The sequence below is a fragment of the Palaemon carinicauda genome, chromosome 6 (genome assembly GCF_036898095.1).
Source record: "Palaemon carinicauda isolate YSFRI2023 chromosome 6, ASM3689809v2, whole genome shotgun sequence".
Taxonomy (NCBI): Eukaryota; Metazoa; Arthropoda; class Malacostraca; order Decapoda; family Palaemonidae; genus Palaemon; species Palaemon carinicauda.
The window spans coordinates 13,204,784-13,210,783 of record NC_090730.1 but is presented as its reverse complement, the minus strand read 5'-3'; the positions used below and the strand labels follow the sequence as shown (position 1 = coordinate 13,210,783).

Here is a 6,000-nt window from a genome sequence, read left to right as displayed (position 1 = left end):
TGAAAAAGAAGAGTTTATATTCAACATAAATCTGCTTTAAGGGGGTTACTGTATAGTTGTTACAAAAGGATGAAAACTTCAATACTGTAGCAAAAAAAAAAAAAAGTATCACAGTCACAGAAAGTTCAGGCATTACTAATGCATACTACAGTATGGTTTTATAATGATCTAATTCAAAACAATCCAAATGACTGAACTTAATGCATATTCAAAACAGGTCCTGCTTCTAAAATCACATATTTCAAAAATTATTTGTATTTTTCCTAAATTGTGGGGTTGATGAGGTAGGAAGAGCAAATCCAAGTTTAAAATTTGTGATTTATTCCTATAAAAATACAAAGCTTGGTCCTTTAATAGGAAACTTATCCATAGGAGAGAGGAAAACCCTATAACCAAACTGGCTGGTGTAAAATTCCATGATGTTCAGACACTCGGACCTGAAGAGGTGCAGGACTGCCGACTCCACCCACAACTAATGACTTTTAAGTGTTTAAGTGATAGATTCAGCTTCTGCCATTAGGCAGACAGCCAATTTCCTTATTGGGATATATTGTCAAAATGTAAAGTTAACTTAAAGCGATGGTTTTAGATTGCATGCTAACTATATAACACATGCACATGAACAGGAGAATGCATGGTCAAAGAAGGGAGCACACATAAACAGGAGAATGTTCAAGTTCAGATGAGAGCACTCTTACTGTGGGGCGAGTGTATACAATGGCGCTTGTGTACATAAGAGACCGCTCATCAAGATTTGAGTGCACACGAACAGAAGAGACTGCTTCCATAGATGAGTGTGCCCAAGTCACAGATTGTCCAAAATCCAATGAGTGCTCATAAACTGGAAAGCTCATGCTTAAAAGAGTGTGCACCAACAGGTGAGTGCACTTCCAGAGAAGGACGAGTGTGTGACACCAAACCCTCAAGAACCAACGAAAGCGCACTAAGAGGTGAGCGCGAGTACCTTGAAGAATGCAAACTAACAGGTGAATGCGAGCACCTTGAAGAATGAGTACCAACAAGTGAGCTTACGATAGAGTAAATAGAATTACGTGCACATAGTTTAATGTTCAAGATCACGAAAATGAGTACTGTATTAAAAGGCGAGAACTCTCTAATGTGGGCATGCGAGCGTCAAAGAAAGGTCAGGATCTGATGAATGCACATTAACAGGCAAGTGCGGTCCTGCATGGATAAGTACACACAAGATCTCCGATGAAGATTAGATCGTTCTCGTGCTGTGTGACAAGATTTTGAAGAATCCTCTTCAGAGGATAAGAGTGTATGAAATCCCAATGGAAGCTTGATTCCCTGGGGTCAATCTGAAGGCACTCTCTCCTCATGGCCTCTGGGAGATGAGAAATGCTCTCCTTCATCATAGGGGACGATGTTGACGGAATAGGGCTGGAAGGAGAGGGAGGTCCAAGGCTTTCCTTCTTTGACCAGGATACAAAAAAGCTGCAGAAGGTAAGGATCTGCAATCAACTCCATCTTCCAAAGTATCAGGTGACCTGAAAGGGTCACATCAGTCTGCTCCTCTTTGAGGGCAGCAGGAGAAGGCATGGCCAAGAAGTAAAACCCAGTCTTAGAAGTTGCTAAGGGTACCACAAGCTTCTCCACTGATGGAATGCCCTCCTACTCTAAGGAAGGCTACAGAGTTCTTAGGACTTCGCCCTTCATTGGGGTCAACATCTGAAGAGATCTTGAGAACACTCCTAATTAGTGGGGGACTACCTGCCTCTCTAGGGGAAGCAGATAGAACCACCTCCCTTGGAGCTTGTTCTAATGTTACACGAGTCGTCGTACTTCTCCATACTAAGAAGGTTTAGAAAACTGAGTACCAGAGGTGGGAGATGGAGGTTTTGCAGAACTCTCCAACTTTGAGGAAGACCTAAAACGAGAAGAATCCTGGCTTGGTTTCTTCCTCCTTTTGCTGTACTCTACCACTGAAATGATGGAAGCTTTACATTCCTTACAGTGATGACTCTCTGCAGTCATAGCCCATGCAAGAAGGGCACAATGAATAGGGGTCCACTAAGCTCTTGCGCACAAACATACCGCGTCTCCAATACGTAACACTGTACCGGGCCAGGACCGCATACCCCCAAGTGGTTTGTCAATTCCTCCAATCAATCAGCAAACCTAAAGGAAAAGATATAATAGAAAAGCCAAGTTTTATTGCACCACGAGTATGTCTGTGAAATTTGGCAGTTGAAATCAAAGTCAATGTTGTTGCTGATCTTCAGATATTTTACGTTCTTTTTTCATCAATTTTCATATAGTTGATTTATTTCCTTTCCTCATTGGGTATTTTTCCCTTTTGGATACCTTGGACCTATAGCATCCTGCTTTTCCAATTACATTAGGGTTGTAATGGAATAATAATAATAGTAATAAAGCCCACGTCCTTGGAGAGAGGCTGAAGTTTAATAATAGGTTTGGCCAAAGACACCAGAAAAAGAATTTTAGCAGTAGAACCCTTGAAAGAAAGGTCTTTGTCATGGGTAGATACAATACTTTTAAAAGAACATGTTTTAAAAGACAAAAATATCTATTCCCAAAGTGTGAGCAGTGAGGCGAGACAAGATTCGACTACAGCCCTGTTTGGGCAAACCTGTCATCACTTCACTGTCGTCAGCATTTTGGAAGTAAACCAAGCCTCGCCGAGAGCGCCTGCCATGATAAGGGAACTGTCCTGTTTTGACCAAGATGTCATCATCTTAATTAGTGGAGTCAGCATATTTTGAGAAACCAAGACTCAAGGAAATCCATGTTTATGATATACAGTAATCCCTCACATATCGCGGTTAATGGGGACCAGAACCAACCGCGATAGGTGAAAAACCACGAAGTAAGTTCCCTCCCTATTTTTGGAATACGTACATTTTTTGTGTACATGTACATGTATATATAATAATAATAAGTGTATATTAACCCTATAAATGCATATGTTATCATTAGAACATTAAAGAATCATGTAAATAAATATTGATAATATAAATTATATACTGTACATAAAATAAAGTACTGTACTGAATTGTATAAATACTGTAATATAAATACGGTATTCAATACATTACGTATACTGTATGTACATTTATATTTATACATGAATAATATATAAATATATACAGTAAATATCGTTTTTATGGCCTCGGGGGCAGAAAAACAATTAGAATAGCGCCAACGTATCCCTGCGTGTCGTAAGAGGTGACTAAGGACGGGATGAGGGGGCTGGGAACCCCCTCTCCTATATTTACAATCTTGTGAGACATCAAAGAGGTGGAGCTGGGAGGAGAGTGACTGCTCCCCGCACTCTAGTTTTGTTGTGTTTGAATGTGCATGGATGTAGTACAATAGAGTAAAAGATGTGAGATTGGAAGTATGTTTAGGAATAGAAGGATGGATATATTGGCCTTGTGTGAGACAAAGATAAAAGGGAAGGGTGAAGTGATGTTTGATGAAATGTCTGGTAGAGTGTCTGGGATTGAAAGGGGAAGAGCAAGAGAGGGTGTGGCTTTATTGCTGAGTGAATGGATGACAGGTAAAGTAGTGGAATGGAAGGAGATATCATCTAGGTTAATGTGGGTAAGGGTTAGGTTGGGTAGGGAATGTTGGGCTTTTGTCAGTGTGTATGGCCCAGGTTGTGAGAAAAGTGAAGAAGAACGGAATGATCTCTGGAATGAATTAATTAGGTGTGTAGAAGGACTGGGTAGAAGGAATTATGTACTTGTCATGGGTGACTTAAATACTAGAGTGGGCGCTGGAGAGGTAGGTGTTATTGGGAAGTATGGCGTACCAGGTGAAAATGTGAGTGGTGAGAGACTGGTAGATATGTGTGTTGAGCAAGAGATGGTGATAAGTTCTAGCTTTTTCAAAGAGAAAGATAAAAACAAATATACATGGGTAAGAGTGGCAAATGGAAGAGTGGTAGAAAGGGCATTAATGGATAATGTGTTGATAACTAAAAGAATGTTTGGAAGATTGAAAGACGTGCACGTGTTTAGGGGTATGGCTAATGGTATGTCTAATAATTTTTTGGTGGAAGGAAAATTAGTTGTAGCAAAAGAGTGGGGGAATAGTGTAGGAGGATGTAAAAGGGAGCTAGTGAGGGTTGAAGTGCTAATAAAACCGGGGGTAAAATGTAAACATCAAGAAAGGTTGAAAATGGCATATGATGAAGTGAAAGTAAGAGAAACTGGTAATTTAGAGGAGAAGTGGAAGTTAGTAAAAGAAAATTTTGTTGGGATTGCAAGTGACGTGTGTGGCAAGAAGTTTGTTGGAGGTAGCATGAGGAAGGGCAGTGAATGGTGGAATGAAGGAGTGAAGGTAAAAGTGGAAGACAAAAAGAGGGCTTTTGAAGTAATAGTGTAGAGAAGTATGAAAAATATAGAGAAAATGTGGAGGTAAAGTGCAAGGTAAGCGAGGCAAAGAGGGCAGCTGACCTGAGGTGGGGTCTGAGATTGGGTCTTTCATATGAAGAGAATAAGAAGTTTTGGAAAGAAGTGGAGAGAGTAAGGAAGGCTAGCTCAAAAATTGAAGAGACAGTGAAAGATGGAAATGGAAGGTTGTTAAAAGGAGAGGAGGCAAGGAAAAGGTGGGCGGAATATTTTGAAAGTTTACTGAATGTTGAGGATAATAGGGAGGCAGATATAATTGCTGTTGCAGGTGTTCAGGTGCCGGTGATGGGAGATGAGAATGAGAGAGAGATTACAAAAGAGGAAGTGACGAGAGCACTAGAGGAAACGAGAGTAGGAAAAGCATCTGGTATGGATGGTGTGAGAGCTGAGATGTTGAAGGAAGGGGGTGTGACTGTACTTGAATGGTTGGTGAGATTGTTTAATATGTGTTTTGTATTGTCAATGGTACCAGTAGATTGGGTTTGTGCATGTATTGTACCACTATATATGGGTAAGGGAGATGTGCATGAGTGTTGTAATTCAAGAGGTATTAGTTTGTTGAGTGTAGTTGGAAAACTGTATGGTAGAGTACTGATTAATAGGATTGAGGATAAAACAGCGAATGCAATCTTAAAAGTACAGGGTGGTTTTAAAAGAGGTAGGGGTTGTATGAATCAGATTTTTACATTTAGGCAGATATGCGAGAAATATTTAGCAAAAGGTAAGGAGGTGTATGTTGCGTTTATGGATCTGGAGAAAGCATATGAGAGAGTTCATAGGGAAGCAAAGTGGAATGTGATGAGGTTATATGGAGTTGGTGGAAGGTTGTTGCAAGCAGTGAAAAGTTTCTAAAAAGGTGGTAAAGCATGTGTTAGGATAGGAAATGAAGTGAGTGATTGGTTTCCGGTGAGAGTGGGGCTGAGACAGGGATGTGTGATGTGGCTGTGGTTGTTTAACTTGTATATTGATAGAGTGGTGAGAGAGGTGAATGCTCGAGTGCTTTGATGAGGATTGAAACTAGTAGACGAAATACCATGAATGGGAGGTAAATCAGTTGTTGTTTGTGGATGATACTGTACTGGTTGCAGATGCCTAAGAGAAGCTTGGCTGATTAGTGACAGAATTTGGAAGGGTGTGTGAGAGAAGGAAGTTGAGAGTTAATGTGGGTAAGAGTAAGGTTATGAGATGAACGAGAAGGGAAGATGGTGCGAGGTTGAATGTCATGTTGAATGGAGAGTTACTTGAGGAGGTGGATCAGTTTAAGTACTTGCGGTCTGTTGTTGCAGCAAATCGTCGAGTGGAAGCAGATGTACGTCAGAGAGTGAATGAAGGATGCAAAGTGTTGGGGGCAGTTAAGGGAGTAGTAAAAAATAGAGGGTTGGGCATGAATGTAAAGAGACTTCTGTATGAGAAAGTGATTGTACCAACTGTGATGTACGGATCGGAGTTGTGGGGAATGAAAGTGACGGAGAGATAGAAATTGAATGTGTTTGAGATGAAGTGTCTACGGAGTATGGCTGGTGTATCTCGAGTAGATAGGGCTAGGAACGAAGTAGTGAGGGTGAGAACGGGTGTAAGAAATAAGTTAGCAACTAGCATG

The 6,000-nt window shown here is 40.7% G+C and overlaps 1 protein-coding gene across 1 annotated transcript in view; it reads right to left on the bottom strand.

Annotated features, from left to right (window-relative positions):
* Positions 1-6,000, bottom strand: part of LOC137642429 (phospholipase DDHD1-like) — a 117,131-nt gene that overhangs the window by 21,675 nt on the left and 89,456 nt on the right. The gene's annotated exons all lie outside the window — the stretch shown is intronic.